The sequence below is a fragment of the Macaca nemestrina genome, chromosome 8, assembly GCF_043159975.1.
Source record: "Macaca nemestrina isolate mMacNem1 chromosome 8, mMacNem.hap1, whole genome shotgun sequence".
Classification (NCBI taxonomy): Eukaryota; Metazoa; Chordata; class Mammalia; order Primates; family Cercopithecidae; genus Macaca; species Macaca nemestrina.
Window position 1 is genome coordinate 138051221 of NC_092132.1, and position 20203 is coordinate 138071423.

At 33.6% G+C, this 20203-nt stretch overlaps 1 protein-coding gene across 16 annotated transcripts in view; it reads left to right on the top strand.

Moving 5' to 3' along the window:
* LOC105463752 (macrophage scavenger receptor 1) overlaps nt 1-20203 on the top strand; it is a 764939-nt gene that overhangs the window by 205577 nt on the left and 539159 nt on the right. Inside the window, exons 9-10 of one of the 16 annotated variants that reach the window (XM_071068598.1) lie at nt 10300-10400; nt 11836-11998. The exons of the other annotated variants lie outside the window; for them this stretch is intronic. The gene's annotated coding sequence lies outside the window, so the exon portion shown is untranslated. The remainder of the gene's footprint in view (nt 1-10299; nt 10401-11835; nt 11999-20203) is intronic. 16 annotated transcript variants of the gene reach the window in all.

The window sequence follows — 20203 nt, forward strand, 5'->3', positions numbered from 1 at the left end:
TATATACCCAGTAATGGGATGGCTGGGTCATATGGTACATCTAGTTCAAGGGGAACATCACACACCGGGGCCTATCATGGGGAGCGTGGAGGGGGGAGGGATTGCATTGGGAGTTATACCTGATGTAAATGACGTGTTGATGGGTGCTGACGAGTTGATGGGTGCAGCACAGCAACATGGCACAAGTATACATATGTAACAAACCTGCACGTTATGCACATGTACCCTACAACTTAAAGTATAATAATAATAAAAAAATAAAAATAAAAAATAAAATAAAATATTACAAAATTACCTGTTCTTTCCAAGGTTTAGTCTCTTTTCTTGAAGAAATGCTCCAAGTATGGGTACAAGCTTTTGGTTAATTTCTAGAGTTTCAAAAAAGTTGATTTGGAGAATTTTTACAAGTCTTCTCATTGTATTCTTGGAGGAATGAATATTTGAGGGTCATTACTTCATTATTTCTGATTATATCTTGACAATTTTAAGTAAACTAATATTTCAGTTCTAACATACTGTTATTAGTGTATACTGCAGAATATTTTATAGTTTCCATGTTCTTATGGCTTTTATTGGTTACTTATCCTTGAAAGAGGGTGATTTTATTCTTGCCTGCTAACACTAATATGGATATATTTAAAAGTAGGTCATATTATTTTTTTTTCTTGGTGCCATTAGCATTTTAAAGTAAGATCTTAGCTGGCTGAATGGAAGAATTAGTTTTAAATAATTATTTCAATCACTTTCCGTACTCAGTGGTTGTGACTCATAAATTGTGGGACTGAGCAGTATTGAGCAATAGATAGGAGGTAGGGAATTTTACAAACTCAGGAAGTGCTGTTTTGATGTTTTTCTTTATGCCTATGGAAACTGCTGTGGAAGAAAGAAGGTGCATATGTGTCTGGCATTATTCACAGATTTTCCATCCACCAACTTGAAGTTGTGTCTTTCCGTCTTAAGGAGAAACAATTCTCTAGTGATAGAAATTACTCCTACACATGAAGAACAAACATGCCAGTTAGTGAGAAATTAATCAGAGGGAAGCTCTATCCCTTATATTTTTTGACTTACATAGTCCTATGTATTTCCATTCTGAACTCATTTAAAACTGTTTAAATTTTAACACAAAGACAGAGATACCCATCCCCCTAGAAATATAAACTGGGAAGGTAAAATCAACTTTAAACAGAAAAAAAAAATGCTTTGAAATTCCAATAGCACTTAATTTATACCAGGCTGTGGTTAAAATGAATGAGAGAAAACAAAAACCTACAATCCAATATTATATACTTATCTACCACTGACATAAAGTGTTCAAAGACATATTAGAGAATAAAACTCATTCATATATTAAGAAAATAATGAAAATAGTCAATAGGAAGTTTTTCAGAAATGCAAAATTGGACCAATAAAAGAAAGTGATTTTATTCATTTGTATCACTGTGACTAAAGTAAAAGTATATATCTGAGCTAAGTAGGAGTACTTTACTTTCATAACTATAAATCTCCAATGGATATTTGAAACTGCATATCAATTGAAGCATATTTCCCTGTAAGGTTAAGCACTCCTCTCAAGGTTACAAAGAAGTGAGTCTGAGCTAGAATGCATAACTTCTTCTACCTAACTTGAAGTTTTAAGGTTTTTTTTTTTTTTTTTGTACTATATACCATGCTGTAGTAGAGAAATGTATTATTTTCAAGCTGTTATTATTGGCACCAGTAAGCATGAGTACCTACTGTTTTTGCAGTGGGCAAGTCAAGACTTGACTTGAAAACTTTTCTGCAACCTAGGAAGGTTCATTGTGCCCCAAGTTTTGCTGTTTCTTGTGACAGACACAAGCCCCTTTGGGGTTGGGGAGGGAGCATTCTATAGTTGCCATTCTCATATTTAAATATAGACTTCCAGACTTTCTCGGTTAAAAGAAACCTATTGAGCACCATCGTCCTTCAAATTAAATAAATACAGACACCATATTTATGCATTGTTTAAATTAGTATTGCTAGACCACAAATTATGTTCCAGATAGGAAGCAGTGAAAAAGTAAAACACTCTGCTCTGATGGTGCTTACATTCTAGTGGGAAAGACAGACAACAGATAAATAACAATATAATAAAATTTCTGGAAGGGATTAGTACATGACCTCAATTACTACTAGGTAAGAAGTAGAGAGTCATGGGGTGGGAGGGTCTATTTTAAAAGTGGTGGTTAGTAAAAGCCTTTTGGATGAGGAGGTATTTAAGCAGAGCTTTGCATGAGAGGAGACATGAGCCCAGCAGATAAAGGACTATCTGCAAGTAGGAGACTCTACAAAGACAGAACAGTAAAAGCAAAGGTCCTACAGTGGAAATGTACTTGGAATACTTGGATCACCAAGTCTGGACAAGTAGGGAAGAGAGGCATTAGGAGGTGAGGCTGTAAGAGATAGGAATAGTGAGGACTGAGGTTCCAAAACATTATTATTTTTTTAAATCTCAGGACTCTTTACATTCTTAAAAAAAAATGAATGAGGATCCCAAAGAACTCTCAGTCAAGTGTGTTATATCTATCAGTAAACACTCAGAAACATAACCTAAGCACTTTAAAAAATAAATAATCAGAAATTTAAACTGAGCACTTTATTTAATTCAATTAAAATTAATGAAAAATCTATTGTTACTGTAAATAACATACTTTCAATGAAAATAACTGTATTTCCAAAACAAAAAATAGTGAGAACAATGACATAGCTTTGCATGTGTGAAAAATCTCTTCAATATAAGGCTCGATAGAAGTTAGCAAAATTCTCATATCTGTTTCTGTATTCAATCTGTTGAAATATGTTGCTTTGGTTGAAATATATGAAGAAAATTTGCCTTCACAGAGATATGAAACTAAAGGAAAATATTTCTATAGACTTTTAAATTGACTCTGGATATTCTTATTTGATACTACTTCACAATTCTGCACATGGTAGTTTCTTGAAGATTTGTTGCAATGTGAAATAGGAAAGCACATCAATGATATTGTTGTATTTTGTTGCATTAAAATCCATCTGTTCATCTTGCACTTTGAATGGCTCTTTTTACCCCTGGATGATTTTGTAACATCATGCATTAAACATTTGGAAAGTATTGGTCCACTGAGCTATGCATCTTCTAAATGTTGACACATCTTATTATATAATATATCGTTTTTAAGCCACATCTTTTAAATCACTATCCATCTCATCAGAAGAGTCTTTTAAGTATTGGAAAGCTATCAAACTCAGGTGACTGATGTGAGTGACAGGCTTACTCTGTTTTCAAGAAAATGTCTGCCAGATATGCAATTTGAATAACCATAGTTTGTATTGGTCAGTGTTTTTTTTGCAAGTGAAAATATTTTTCTGTGAAAAAGTGGCAGTTTCAGTTTGCAACTTAGTGTCATCCAAGTGTCTTTCTGGAGACAAATCATTGTACTTGAACGTCAAATGTAGCAGAAATGCTTTATACCTGCTTCCCATTTTATCACACTGAATATTAAAAAGATGTGTGCTTAAGTGTTGAGACTTAATAAAATACTAATATTTTACTAATGAATATCACCATCGATATTCTTGAGCGAAATTGACTTTTTTTCTTTTTTTCTGTGTGTGGACATGAAGAATAAATGATTACTACAACAGCTTAACGCACTGCCTCAACCTTGATGTTGCTGAAGCTTCAACAGTTTTTTACCTGCTGTTATTTTGCATCGTCAGTGCAAATGAAAACATATTTAACAATTCTTTTTTGATATCATTATAAAAACAGTCTTGATATCAGAGATCCTGTGAAAGGGTCCAAGAGAAGGGAAGATATGTGGGGATTACCTAAATGAAAAAAACAGTAGGGGAGTTTACTTTCTTCAAAATTTTTGACAGAGAATTTATGGAGATAAGTCTGTTCAGATTATACTAGTCTTTTTTGTTCAACTCATTTTATTCCAACTGTTATAATTACAATGCAATCAGATTAAACAAGCATGATGGAAAGACAGTCATTGAAATGGCTGTAAACGAAAATATAAATAGTTCTATTAGAATGAAATCAAATAAATCCACCGAAACAAGCAGTAGTATTTCTAAACCTGGAACACCAGAGAGAAGATATTGAAATTAGGTTATTGATCCAGTAGCAACAAAGCTGTGTCTGTATGTAAAGCTAAATGATTCCTTCAGGCCAAATAATGGTGTGGGAGTCGGGATCGCTTCTGGTCAGAGTCGTTTCACAAGGGATCGAAAGGGGTAAAGTTCAAATCCAAAGGTAAAGGGACAAGTCAGAACAAGAAACTCTCAGTGAAAACCACAAAGCACAAACTAGAAACAAAGCAGCATTGAACAGATGGTGTTACATTCATGAGGTTGCTTTTCTTGGTAAATTAATAACTTGGAATTTTGAGTGGACTCAGGTCTTATTGAACTCTGGTAAGGCCACAGCTCTGTCTTTATTCTGCCAATAATTCCCTAATGGCTTCAGTGTCTTGACCAGAAACACCTATTTTTAAAGATTTGTCATTTTGCAAAGCTGTGATAAACTCATGTTTGGTTATAAGCGCATTAAAGATCATCTTGTTCAACCCCACTATTTTATAAATGAAGAAAATGAGTTCCTTATAGGTATAGGTTACATAGTTTAAAATATTACAAATCAATACCAGAACTCAGATATTCTTGTTGTTTCACATAGTGTTAGTCGAATATCATCTGAGATTCATCAGAGTATTTCTAATCTATTTAAACATGTTTTTTAAAGGTTAAAAAATCTACAATGTGTAATTTTTTCCTACATCTGAGTGACTTTAATAATGGACTGAACTATGTTCAAAGCTGCTGGACTGTGAGAATGTAGGTTACTCAGGCAAGGCAACAAGTTCCTTTTTACATATTATATGGTAGGAACATAAATAAGCTTTTGTTCTATATTGTCATTTATTGAGCTGAAATAATAGGTATTTATTTTTGCTTTTTTATACTGTTACTTTTTAAAATTTAACACATCAAAAACAAATATGCTTCCATTTCTAGAGCTTGAATTCTAGAGCCATTCTAACAGACTTTGAAGACTGATTTACCACAGGTCATACATGTGGCCTTGGGTAAGACAGTTAATCAGTTTGTACCTCAGTTACAGTACCTGTAAAATGGAAGTAATAATGGAATGTAAAGGTCAAATGAATTAATACATGTAAAGAGCTTAGTACAGTGTCTGGTAAAGCGTCATCACTACAAAAGTGATAGTCATTATTGCAATTACAACCATTACTTTTATTATTACAATTTATAATTTTTTTTGAGAGAAAAATAGTATTCTTTTGAGATGCTGCTTAAGTTCCATAATATTTAATGCATCCTAGGACGACACAAATTCTTACAAGTTAGTATCCCGTGTTTCTTTATGCTAGAGTGTGCTGTAATAATTTTGTTGTGAATCTCTTTCAAAAATGAAAACATGATATGTAACTCCCCCGTCCAGGAAAAATATAAGAATACAGGCCACACATAACTTGGAGTGAAGATTTATTTTATTCCCATTGCTGTAGAATGTTGATATCCATGGAGTAAGTTTGCTCAATATTCTGCTTAAGGGTTAATCTTTCTGAAACTAAGTAGGTATGAGCTCTGTAAGCTGATATTCCTGTTAATGTACAAGTGTTGACAAAACTAGAAGCTTTTCAGTTATTTATATTTAAGCTATATTTTGAACCATATCTATACAGATACCAACCATTAATCTACAGCAAAAATTCAGAATTACTAACTTGTTACTTTCTTTTATGTATACTTATGCACTATATAAATTTTGGTTTTTAGTAACATAGTTATTTAAGTACAGACATTTAATTCTCCCCAGTCAAAATGCCTCCGTGAATTATCCAGGAAATTATAAAACTGGAAAAAATATCTCTTAGTTAAATAAACCAAGAAAGTATGAAGGGTATATTAGAAACTTTGAGAGTCTGTGCTTTCTCTTTGATGCAGTTTAGATATATGATCCTGAAGAAAGACATCAGGGATTTTACTTGGGTACAACTAATATCCCAATATCCACTAATCTGAACAAAACAATTATACATTATATTTCAAAAATTTATTTAATAACATAAATAGCCCTGTAATGCAAATAAGAATTGGAAATACTTCTAGATATTGTTACAAACAATGAAGATATTTGAATTCAATGGAAGAAAAAACAAGATTTACAAATGTTTCAGATTTTACTCATGTTTCTGATGGTACCTTAACTTCAACAATAACCCAATCAACTTATCTTCAAGTATTCCTACTTTGAAGATTGAGTGTAAATTACTAACTAGTTTGGAACATTTTATGTTTGCCAACATTAGAATCAGGATTGAAAATTTGGAGTCATTTATCTAATGTTTAGCTTTGATAAAAGGTGGCATAATGCAGAACAAATTCAAGTTGAACACAAAGAGGCTACTGCATAGCTAATGAAACTATTACCATGGTGACTGTACAATCAAGGTGACATGAGTGTCATAGCACACTCTTGAAGTTGGATGCAGCCTTCCTATTGAATTCTCTAGAAACCAATCAGCTGTTCCATCTGATGAACCCCAAATCTTTCCAGTTCTAATACACAGCAGTGACAATAAAACATTTTTATTCTACTCTTCTTCTTAGATGAATAAGAATAAAGATACTTTTCTAATTGTAAGTATTCATTTTGTTGTATTTTTATGTATCAGAGGAAATTCATATTAGGCAAAAAGCTGTACAAAGAACAATTTTAAATTATTTCTCCTTAAAAATAAAAGATTATGAAGAAAATCATCAGAAGGGATCTTCTTTAAAATCTCGCCCATTCGGGAACATCCTAAAATAATAAATGAATTAAAAACTTCACTGTAGTCGTTTTTCTGTTGGTAGCCCAACAGTCAAAGTTTAGCATAAAATTAAGCTGATGACTATAGAAAAAGAGGGCTGATTAGCTAGACTGCTAGACACTTTATTTTTTTGAAACTTTCCATTAATAAAGGGACCTCACCTGCATTTTCCTCTTTTTACTCAAGAAATTTCCCTAATGCCTCAAGTAGAAGTTGCTGCTCTAAAATGATTTTCTTCTTCACAATGTTATGTAAAGACATTAATGGTCACATCTTGGTCATTGAATAGGGTCTGAGTAGTAGTCAACAAGGTGACAGAAGACTTGGATTATGTATCACTTATTTATTTAACCTTTTTGGTGACACTGGAGATATTGTTTCAAATCCCTGGGCCTTAATTTTTGTCATTTATAAAATGAGCAAGAAACAAGTAAGAAAATTCCCTTCCAGCTCTAAAATTCAAAACCTTCATTATTTATTTATTTATTTATTTAAATTAACGTTGTCCTCATCTGAATGTGTAGAAAGAACTTTCACTGAAGGAGCTACCCACTAGATCTTTACATTTTGTCTCTGGTTTTCTGTTGTTGTTTTAACCAGTTTAAAAATTTCCAACATGCAAAGTTGAGGTCTCAGGCAAAGTTCTGATTTCTATGTAATGATATCTGAGATTTGAGCTCATGGAGATTAGAAGGGTTAATGGAAAGAGGTTTATAACAAACTCATATCACGTTCACAGTTTCAGAAACTGACAGAAAAGGGTTAAAAGAGGCCATGTGTGGTGGCTCATGCCTGTACTCCCAGCATTTTGGGAGGCTGAGGCGGGTGGATCCCCTGAGATCATCACGAGTTCGAAACCAGCCTGGCCAATATGGTGAAACCCCGTCTCTAGTAAAAATACAAAAATTAGCTGGGCTTGGTGGCAGGCACCTGTAATCCCAGCTACTTGGGAGGCTGAGGCAGGAGAATCATTTGAACCCAGGAAGTGGAGGTTGCAGTGAGCTGAGATCGCACCATGGCACTCCAGCCTGAGAGGGAAAAAGAAAAAGAGAAAGAAAGAAAGAGAGAAAGAAAAAGGGTTAAAGGGCGAGGCTGTTTGTTCTTGTCTCGGTTTAAGAGACTTTTCTTAAGCAGCGTCCTGAGTACAAACCAGCTTATTTTGGTGGTTGTAGAATGTCAATAAAAAGATTGCGGATGGAAGGCATATTTTGAGTCCCAATTCATTGGTCCAGTTAGAAATACATGACATTGTGGAGATAGACTGTAAAACTAATACTCCACACTGTTTTCTGTAAGACCATTCTTTGAAGAGGAAAACTTGAAAGCTATATCGAAGAGCTGTGGAAAACAAAGGAAGAATATTTGAAATCCACTCTCTGTATATGTCAAGCCACAATACTTCAGAGCCAAATATCTATGGAAATGGGAGATGGGCCTGTAGTTTCTAAATATGTCATTTCCGCCTGCACAATTGACATAGTGTGTTTTTTGAGGACATATTCAGTTAGAATGGTCCTTTCAGTTAGAATGTAAGTTTATCTGAATATAAAATTTGGATAATAAGAATGCAACTTTTTGAAACTAATTTGAATTACATCTTCCCTTGTTGAGTGACTAGCTGAAGTTTCATAATCCAAGGATTTGGGGAAAAGAAGCCAAGTTGAATTCTTTAAGAATATGAGTCTATGCAGTTGTTCCTGAAAGAATTTTGATGTTTCTTTTGGTATTTTTCTGTCACCCTACAAAGATTGTACAGAACTATTGCAGCATGTTCAGTCACTGAATACCTTACCTCATTACTCATGAGTTAAACTGGAGCTAGGAAGGATTTCAGATGATTTATATGCTAATTAGAATTCTCTTGAAAAACAAATAGAAAACATGGGTTATGGTGGTGTAATGAAATCTTCAAAACAAAGATCCAGAGCTTTCTTGTGGTATGCACTAAATAAGACAGCCAGTAAACTGGGGGATGGAATGTTTTTGTCAATAAAATTGATGTCATTTTGTACTACTTGTATAAGGCCCATCTCTTTTTACAAATAAGAATCTGCAGTTAATTTGAGCTTGTCAATGCAACAGTATCTGTTGTAGTTCATTGATTCCTCTGATGATAGTAAAGGATGTTTATGGTTTTCATGGGCATACATTTTATATTTTGAAGTTACAGAAAAACTTCCAAAAAACCTGTACTTGTTTAGTTTTAGTTTAGAAAGGAGAAAGTATGTACAGCTTTTAAAATAGTCTTACTTCTATAAACTCAAAAATTCAAATGTGAAACCATTATTTGAAGTTATTTGCAAGAGTACAATTGGTTGAAAACATTTCTCCAGCTCTTAACAAAGTTTCTGTAACCTTGAAATCATTACAAAATACAATACAACTTTGGGAATCTAATGGTTTTCTGAGTGTATTGCTGTGAGGGTTAGAAAATGCATTCATTCTAAATACTGTCTTGTCTGCCTCACTGAGAAGTTGCAATATTGTTTGTTTGTCAAACAGCTTGAAAAGCTAGACAATGCTGTTAGGAATGATATAGAAATGATAGGTAGAGAGATTATTTTTACCTGCTGCTTTGTTTTTTGGTAAAGTAATGATGGTAATTGTTTTCTTATCCTTTCATTCATAATGAATTGGCATAATAAGAACTGCAGCCTACTTAAAAAAATCACCGTGTAATCACAGCAGTGATAGCAAATTCATTTCAGAAACAACATCCAGTCACTTCTGTGAAAGACATTTGTAAACTTATTTGAGAAACAATGAACTCTTCTTATATTAGACAAATGAGTTTTATATACTCTTCATTTAAAAATTCTTTCACTGCCCTCTGCTACCTGTACAGATGTGGTATTCTATGAATGATTTTGACATACTATTCAATTGAGTATTTTATTTCTCACTATTTATACTTCTTTGTACATTTTTTCTCATATAAAGTAAGAATATTAAGATTAGAATTTTAATGGTTTCATATAGAACAATTAATATGACAACCTCTTAGTTATTTGGTTTATGGTTTAGCAGGACAAAGTATAAAATATCGTGAATGTGATTACGAGAGGACATAATTCTGCTTTCCTTTCCAATTATTTATTGACACCATCTCAATGCCTTATAACTATATTTGTTAGCCAATTAAGAAGTTATCATAGGGTTGGATTCGTGCAGAACAGAAATATTTAGGAATTCTTTTGGCCAAGGTCAAGGAGAGGGAGGGAGAAAGTAAAGGTGACTTTTTACTTTCAGTATTGCAGTTGTAGTATATCAGAAAAATCCCACCAGAGCATAAGAAAGAGGTTTGGGTGCTAGATGGAATAACAGGTTGGCTGCTCTGTGGTTGAGAGCAGTAACACAGATATGAGGCTCAATAATGCAGGACAAAGAGAATTTGAAGACATATTTGTTATGCTAATATTCAATTTCTTATCTTACATTAATCTTTCTCTAGGCCTGAGGTATATCTTTTTCCACGGTGAAATCATCCCAAAATGATGTTAACATGATTAATAGCTTCTCCAGACCTGGCTAACTCCCTAGGCTTGCAGCAAGGTAGGCGTGGAGGTGGGACTGGGGTATGAAAATATCTCCCCCTCTGCCTCTACATCACAGAGCAATACTTTCTTATTTCTAAGAGGAAAAAAATCAGTAATATATTAGCAACAGAAAAAATATGAAACATGAGAGTTTAGGGAAATACATTAAAAAACAAGTAAAATCAAGTGAAACTTCATTTTGTTTGAGGACAGTGTGAATAATGCCTTTAGTTTCTCTAATGAGAGAATTTGTTTTCCAAAACCATAGAAATATAAATACCTTCTGATTCATCTCCTGGCAAGAACTAACTGTATTACTGTAGATTATTATTATCTTTTCTCACTGCTTCTGTTGACACTGATTACTATAGATTATACCTCTCCAATTGTTTTACTTCTTTTAGTGGCTCTGGTTGTAATTTGTAGGACAGGAGAAAGGATATTTAGCAACTAAAAATTAAGGTCCACGTACTCTTACAGCAGTATTCTAAAGAATACCCACTCACGTCACCCAGGCAGGAATATCCTGCTCACACTTCCTAAGCAGAAAGCTTGCATTTTATTTTAAATTATAGTAGTTCCCCTTTATCCACAGTTTTGCTTTCCCTCAGTTTCAGTTATCCATGGTCCATCATGGACCAAAAATATTAAGTGAAAAATTTTAGAAATAAACGATTCATAAGTTTTAAATTGTGTGCTGATCAGAGTAGCTCGATGAAATCTCATCTGGGTGCTTCAACATGCTTTGTCCACTGCATCCACACTGTCCAAGCTACCCATCCATTAGCCACTAACAGTCATCTCATTTATCACATGGACTGTTATAGTGTTCAAGCAGCCCTTATTTTACTTAATGATAGCCCCAAAGTGCAAGAGTACTATGTCTAATTTATAAATTAAACTTTATTATAGGTGTATATGTATAGAAAAAATGTTGTACACAGGATTCAGTACTATCTGCAGTTTCAGGCATCCACTGGGGATCTTAGAATATATCTCCTGCAGATAAGCTGGGCTCCTGTACTCCTTCACTTTCTTCCTGTTAATTTATAGTAAATAGATAGCAATACTGAACTTCATCAAAGGCCAGTGAGCCCTATCTGACATGTCCGGAAGGTACTGCCAGATCAGGTTGAAGACTGACCAAAGGAAGTCACCCAAAGAGAAAGGCAGTATCCGAGAGCCTTCCCCATCTTCCCAAATCACTTTTTCCTTAAAGTGGGGGAACAGTTTATTTGACTCAAGAAATTCCTAAGAGTCTGGTGTCACTGGGCTTGTGGGGAATGTGCTCCTTCCTTTTTCTGTGTTTCTCAAGGATTGACTATGCTCAGCTGCGCTGGGCTCACCTTTCAGATGAAGTCCCCATGAGGTAAGCAAATGAGGTCAGGCCAAGTCACTTCACTGTGCTCTTTGTTTAGCTTCCTTTCCTCTCATGACATATGTTAATTCAGGTTCCACAGTCATGGTGGTCTCAGGATTGGTGCAGGAAGCATTTTTATTAGGGTGCATGCTGTATTTTCCATCTGCTTCATCAAGGATCCCTGTCATGATGCTAATGGTTCTCTCTGAAATTCTCTCTCTGCTTTTTCTACTTCACTGCACAAAACCCTTGAGGTAAGTAGGAATGCACCTTGCAAATGACCATAACTACGTATATTAGCATGGAAGTGGTATTGTAATTGGAGATAATTCCTTTACCAGAGATCAGTTTGCATTGTTTTACATACTTGGCTACGGGTGACTTTTCTGCTGATATAAGTGAATTTATACTAAGATGAATGAAATATAGGTTTTTGAAAATCAGTTTCTTAATCACACAGAAACAATCAGCCTTAGAGCTATTTAGTGAATAATGAAATTAAGTAGGTAATAGTGTAATTAATTCTAATATAGTTATTTGTTTACTTCCAAGTGCCAATATACAACTGACTATGATAAATTGTGGTACCTCTGGGATGTCAATAAATAGTAAAGCAGACAATTCCAAGAATGTGAAATATGTGTTTGAATATACATATCTACTTATAAGTTGTATTAAATTGATATAAAGGTAAATGTTATAATTATATAATTCTTGATTTTTGAGTGGTTTTAATATTGTAGATGTGTAGTGAAACAGGCTAGGAATCTCAAGCTGTAAATATATCCCAAGTGCATTCAATTTGTGCAAGCATATAATGATTTTAAGAAATAATATGAAAAATAAATCATCATTCCTAATAGTTAAATGTTCAAAAGATTGACTATATTTTGACCAAACATTCTCTATCTGTTAGCAATCTAACAAGCTTGAGTTGTTTTATAATTATTTGCTTGTATGTCTGGTAGTGTTTATTTTTTTCTTTTCCATAGTTATTAAATACTTGGTTTAAATTAAATTTATTAAGTTCGGACTGAATAAATATTACAAACTAATTAATGGTCTTATGTGAAAGAACTTTGTCTTAATTCCCTACCTTGTTTGAGTGATTTTCTAATTTCTAATTCTTCTTTAATTTTATACACACTTTGCATTAATTTTATTAGTACAGTATTCTAAGTATGTTAATCTTCTCTGTCCTAATTAGATTGTTAAAAAAGCATTAGTATTAGTTCATTTATAACATCCATTTAACATTTACATATCACAAAAACAAAATAAAAAAATTATGGGTACATGACAAAGGCTAAGGAATAGGAGAAGTTAGTTATACAACACAACTAAGCAAAAAAAAAAAAAAAAGTTAATAGAATTGAAAACAAAACGTGTCCTGGAGCCTTTTGACTTCCAGTGCAAAAAGGGATACATGACTTGCATTTGACTTGCTCTTATTAGGTAATAAAATGGAATATACTAGTTCAAAAGGTAAGAAAGTGTTACTTTGATACAGATTTCTGAAAGGGTTTTATTGCCTGAGTTTGTTTTTTCATCTGTAAGTGTATCCCTCATATATATTGACTGTTTGCAGCAGCAGAGTGAAATGTTGAAGCACATTTATAAAAAGGGAGTTCTGAGATTAGTTAAGGAAACTTGGGAATTATCCCTGATTCCTTCCTGTGCTTCCATGCTCCACGTCACTTAGCCAGATAGTCTTCCAAAAATGTGCCAAATCACCATTTTACATCATCATCTTTCACATTTCACAGAGTTGCATCATCTTTCAAATTGTCATTATCTATGTCACATGCAACAGGCTCCTAAGTGTTGTCTCTCTTCCTACGTTTGTGCCTCACCAACTTATTCCTCACATTGCAATCAGGGTGAGTTATCTTAAAATCCAAATCTGAAAATTGCTTCTCGTATACCTCATTCATTACTCATTGCACTTAGCACAAATTTAAACTTATTAAGCTAACATACAAAAGACTTTCTGCATTTCAAAAAATAAATTGTCAAATAACGATCATATACATTTACAGGGTACAATGTGAAGTTCTGATACATGTGTGACATGTGGAATTATCATATCAAGGTAATTAATATATCCATCACCTCACACTTTTTTTTGTAGTGAGAACACTTAAAATCACTGTTTTAGCAATTGTGAAATATATGATACATTATTACCAACTATGGTCACTATATGGTGTAATAGATTTCAAAAAATTATTCCTCTTGTCCACCTGAAATTTTATACCTTTTAACCAGCATCTCCTCATTTCCCATCCTCACCACCCTCCCACCCCTAGACTCTAGTAACCACGATTATACTCTTTACTTCTGTAACTCAGACTTTCTCATATTTCACATGTAAATGAGATCACGTAGTTTGTCTTTCTGTGCTGGGCTAATTTCGCTTAGCATAATGCCCTCCAGGTTCATCCATGTTGCCGCAAATGACAAAAGTTTCCTTTTTAAGGCTGAGTAGTATTCCGTTGTATGTATGTACCACATTTTCTTTATCCATTCTATGGAAAAGTATTCTATGGACACTTGGGTTGATTCTATATTTTGCAACTGTGAATAATGTTGCAATGAACATAAGAGTACAGATATCTCTTTCACAGTGATTTAAATTTCTTTACACGTATTCTAAGAATTGAGATTGCTGGATCATATAGTAATTCAATTTCTGGCTTTTTGAAGAACTTCTGTTTCTTAAAAGTGTTTTCCATAATGTCTGTGCTAACTTATATTCCCACCAACCACTTCTCTGCATATCCTTGCTAATGCTTATCTTTCATCTTTTGGATAACAGTCATTCTAACAGGTATGAGGTGACATTTCATTGTGGATTTAATTTGGACTTCCCTGATGATTAGTGATGTTCAGCATTTTTTCATAAACCTGTTGGCAAAGTACCCTCAGTTTTTTGTCTCTGAATCTGATGGCTTCATTTCTCCAAATTTTGAGTATAGAATGCAATCTAATTTACTAAACTTCTTAGAAGCACTTCGTGACTCCTCATGGCTCTAATCTTCTCCCTTGCATCCGGATACTTGCCATTGTATTTCCTCTGCCTGTAATACCTCCACAGCCTCTTAAAGTATCCTTTATCAAGATAAAGGATACAGAAACACTTTCAGCCTTAGAGCTATTTAGTGAATAATGAAATTAAGTAGGTAAATAGTGTAATTAATTCTAATATAGTTATTTACTCACAAGTGCCAAGGATACTTTATCATTTAATATTAATATTAAATGAATATTCATGAAGTATAATAGTCTAGATATCAATTTGTGGAGAAACCTACCTTCATGTTTGAAGGCAAGTTAGGAGGTCCCACCCATGTGCTCTTCTAGTGCAAAGTACTTATCTCCACAACTGTATTAGCTGGACTTAATTGCAAGTAACACACTGACGCCAGTCTTCTCCTAGTGTCTAGTGGAATAAGGAAGGTCTTGGACTCTGAGCCAGGCTGCCCAGATTAATATCCTGACTCAACTCTTAAGAGCTGTATGATTGTGAGCAAGTTATATACTCTCTATGACTCATTATTACCATCTGTGGATTGGAGATAATAGTAGTATTTACTTCTTAGGGAGCTTGGAAAGTTTAAATATGTTAATATGTATATTGTTTATTACAGTGTTTAGCACATAGAAAGTGCTTTATAGATACTGGATGTTTTATTACAATCCCAGTACCTAGTTCAAAGTACATAGTATATATGTAATAAATGATTGTGGAATGAGCAATTATTCCCACTGTGAAGTAACCCAATTCAGAATTGATATAGTTTTTAAGTCTTGGGGAGGCTAAATAAATGAATTAATATGTCACTTAGACTATCCCTCTAAAATAGGCACTGCCATTCCATGTTTTTAAAGGGCTGTAAGGCAGAAAATTAAAAATTTATATGTGTGAAAAACTATCAAATAAAAATATATTTAAAGTAAGTTTTTTCAATAAAATTAATAACATACACATAAAAATACTCGATAGATTTTTGTTAATAAATTGACAATTATACATTAAGATATATTCAACTGAAAAATATGAATTAAGATTAAGTAGGATTGATTTAACAATGAACGAAAATGTTTTACTGCTATATATTCCTTTTTTTTCCATTGCACTAAAAATGGCAAGTAGGCATATTAAAGTTGAGGAATGTGTACTTTGTGTTTTAGAAGATTTTAGAAATGTAGTAGGACAAATATCCGTGAAGTGAATACTTGCAATTATCATTTTAACTTAAAAGCATTTTAATCAAATTTGGGAAGTTTTCAGTCATTATTTCTTAAAATATTATTTCTGCCTCTTTCTCTTTCCCTTCTTTTCTGGGGCTCCTATTATGCATATGTTGATATACCTGATGTTATTTCACAAATCTCTGAAATTGTGTTCATTTTCCTTAATTCTTTTCTCTTTCTCTTCTTAAGACTGGGCAATTTCAGTGAAGTACCTTCAACTTCACAAATTATTTCTTCTGCCAATGCGAATCTGATGTGACTCCTTCCAATGAATTTTTCATTTCAGTTATTTTAATTTTCAACTCCAGAATTTCTATGTAGCTATTTTTAAAATGTAATTTCTGTCTCTTTAATTATACTCTATTCGCTAAGACACAATTCATACTTTCCTTTATTTAAACAAGGATTCTTTTAGATCTTTCAATGTATTTACAATAACTTAAAGTGTTTGTTTAGTAAATACAGTATCTAGGCTTCCTTAGAGACGGTTTTTATTGACTACATTTTTTCTCTTTGTGTCTTATAAACTTACTGAAAATTGGACATTCTAAAATATAATAATTGTGGAAATCAGATTATCTACCTTCCCCAGGGATGTTGTTGTTGTCATCTGATGTTTTTATTCCTTTGTGTAGCAGCTTTGCTGTATGAATTCTGCAGTCTCTATTTCCTGTCATGAACAGCACTGAAGTCATGGCTTGATTAGTTTACTGGTCACCTAATGATAGAACAGAGATTTTCTTCAACTGACTTTTTCTTGAAACAATGTATCCTACTCTTTGCAGAGGAGCTCTGTATGTATTAGGGCATGCCTTTAGCATTCAAGCAGTTTAAAACTGTGCCTTAGCCTTTACTTTCTGCTTAGAGATTAGGACCTTTTTGGGGTTCCTGGGCACATGCACAGTTTTGCACATGCATGGGGCCTCCTAGATCCCCAGTAATACATTGGAGCTTTTCCAAGCCCACTAGGAACAACTCATTCTCCTCTTCCTTTTTGCCCAACCTCTTGTTTGCCTCAATTGTTATCTCAGCCTCAGGCAGTTGCCATGTTAACCTGTTAGCTTAGACAAATGTTTTGGAGACAAGGCTTTCCCTGTTGAACACTGGATTCGATGAAATAAAGAAAAGCCTTGTTAATGGAGGTTTCCCAAGGAGCTGCCAGACAGATTACATATCTGGGGACAAGCATTCTGAGGAGATCCAAAAATCCAGTTAACTCTTTCTAACAGCTGCTGGTCTGCTTGGTTTCACTACCATGGCTGTGAAGCTGCAGGTATTCAAGGTTATTGTGGAACTGGCAAAAATGAGATGCAAATAGGGCAGATTAAAATGGTACAAGCCTTTCTGTTTTTTACTGAGATTCAGCTATTTTCCTTGAAGAAATTCTCTGCAGAGTGGTGAGAGTTTTGGGTTAACTTCTGAAATTTCAAAAAAGTTAATTTAGACAGTTTTTGCAAGTGCTCTCATTGCATTTACAGAGAAGCAGATTTTTGAGGTCCTAACTGCCATTCTGAAAGTCACTGCACTTTAAGAGCGTTTCACAACTTTATATTTTTCACGTTTCCATGGGGACATGGCACAAGTGCTGAACCTGTAAACTCTTGGAGGTGGGAATTTGCTCACTTACTGGAGGTCATCTTCCTCATGACTGGATGGTTCTTTCCTAGATGTCTATCCTCAAATACCTCAACCACTATCGGTATTCTGAAGGCTTAGGGCTTGTGCAGAGGTTGAGTTCCTGCTTTTTTCTTACTAAGACGTAAAAATGAAGCCTTTGGATCATATTTGCTCTTAGATAGCCTTCTTTCACTTCATCTGAAGTTATTTGGTGCTGAGATAGTAAAGCTTTTGAAAATTTGAGTCAATGTGCTGTGGTCTCTAACAAAATCTTTTTTTTCCCCCTAAATCTTTGTATGGGTTTAAGGACTTAAAGGATATTATATATTGCATAGCAATAATTACATTATTTGTGTAAGTCTGGGCTGATGGGTTCCCTAGAATTTCCTTTCCACTGTTTTCCATTGTAACCTTGCAAGTGTAAGCTCCGGTAACTAGGATGTTATCACAGGAGCTCAATGATAATGAATGTACAGCAAATCTTTTAATTGGAACTGCTCCTTCAGAGCAAAAATTATCATTGGGATGCAGACAGGTGAGAGTAACTTGTATTTAAAAATGAAAAGTCCAACTTAATAGTTCAGTGACTGTTCACAACAGAGAAAGAGAGCATCATGATGAAACAGATGAATAAGACCAAGTGAATAAAGCATCAGTTCTCAGTTGACTTCATAATCTGACTTGGCTTAATGTTTTTTATGTGTAGTGAACTAATGGGGAGACATATGCATATGTTTTACTATGCCATTATTTTTCACATTCAATTAAGACAAAAAGAAATTAGATCAAACTATAGAGCAGTGGCTAATCCTCAGATTTTTCTTAAGAAAAGAAGCTTTTCTGACAAAGGTTTCTGCATTAAGGTTGAGTCACTCGACTCTATTTCTCAATTACTTTCTTGGCAAGACAAATATGTTTTTGCAAGAGAAAACTACTGTTGTATTTAATTATCTCTGTAGATACAGTACATCAATACAATTTTAATTAAGAAATTCTTTGAGTATCTTGGAAGCATGCTATTTGGAAGACTCTTGAAAATTTTAAGTAACAAAGACACCTACAGGCAATGTTTCAAATGCGTTTTTCCTTCTTTTTCTCTTTACTCAAAGGGAACACTATAGTTGCTTTGATGATGTACCTTGGTTCTATTTAGTTGTAAAATTGCTATGTGTATATCCCGATGTGTTCATAACAATACTCTCTATATGTAAGAAAGCCTCCTGTGTTTTTATAATAACAAATTTTATTATTGAAAACTTACAGCATTAGAATTATTCCAATTCGTCCCATCCTTTATCATATTTGTTTCTGTAATGTATGTGCAAATCTAGTATTTTAGGCATTATTTGCAGTTGTGAAAATATTAAAAATAGACAATAAAAACTCGGTCATGATTCTGCCACTGTAGAAAGATATTATAACAATCTGAGCTAACCCTTGATATATTTATAATATCAAGAGAGATAATATGTTGAAATACTTTAGAAATTAAGCATAATTCAAATGTAATGTGAAATGACTAGCTTTACTACTAAGTTCAGTATGCTTACTGGAAACTGTGGTTTTTATGCAGAAAAATGATATAATCTTGAGCAGATAACTGTCACAAGAAGAATACAGATTTTAGAAAATAAGATAAAAAGTTTTTATTTTATTTCTGAGGTAGACTGAAAGAACTGTGCTAAGAATAGGTAATCTCAAATATATGACATCTTGGAAAGTGAATTGCTCAATACAGTCATTAAGGTAATGAGATTTTTGTTTTTTAAAAAATACATTTGTCAATATCTTTGTTAAAATCCATATTAATTGCCTATCTTTTTGACTGTTCATTTTAGAAGAGACTAATTGTTGCCAATATCACTGCATTTAGCTAGACAATGAGAATCTGTTTTGGTCTCTTAAAGTAAAAGCTTTTATAAGTTTAAATGGAGCATGAAAGTTAAACTAATGTCAAAGAAATTATCTCTCCAGCGGTAAACTAGATGGAAATTTAAGCTCATTTGTTTCACAAGATGATCAATATCTTTTTTATAAAGTATCATATCTTTACTACTAACAATATATCATTCTGATGAGGTCTCAGCTGAATACATATTTATAACTTTTTAGACTTCTTTCTTCCTTCCGTAAAACTACCACTGACCTAATCTCTTTGCCTAGTCTAACCTCATATTTCAAAATACAAACACAGCTCACCTCATCACCCTGGGGAAAAACAAAAACTTTCCATAAAGTGTAGAGAATGGGAAGCTCTAACACAGGGGAACTGTTTAGAAAAGATAAGTATGTATTGTCTGACTGCTATTTCCTACTTGACCTACCAGTGTAATTTTGATAAAATTTACCAAACATGTTTGAAAAGTGAGATCAAATAGAAAAAAGATGTTTGTCCTATGTGTCAGAAATCTATATTCTGCTCCTAGCCTGATTCACTAAACCAAACAAAATATATAACCAATACAGTTGTACCTTAACCCAATCATCAAACATGCCTGTAGCCTCGATATTATAGTGTAATTGTATTGTATTTTTGTCGAGTGGTGGTAGAGATAGAGATTGGCATAGAAAGTGACATTCATCTT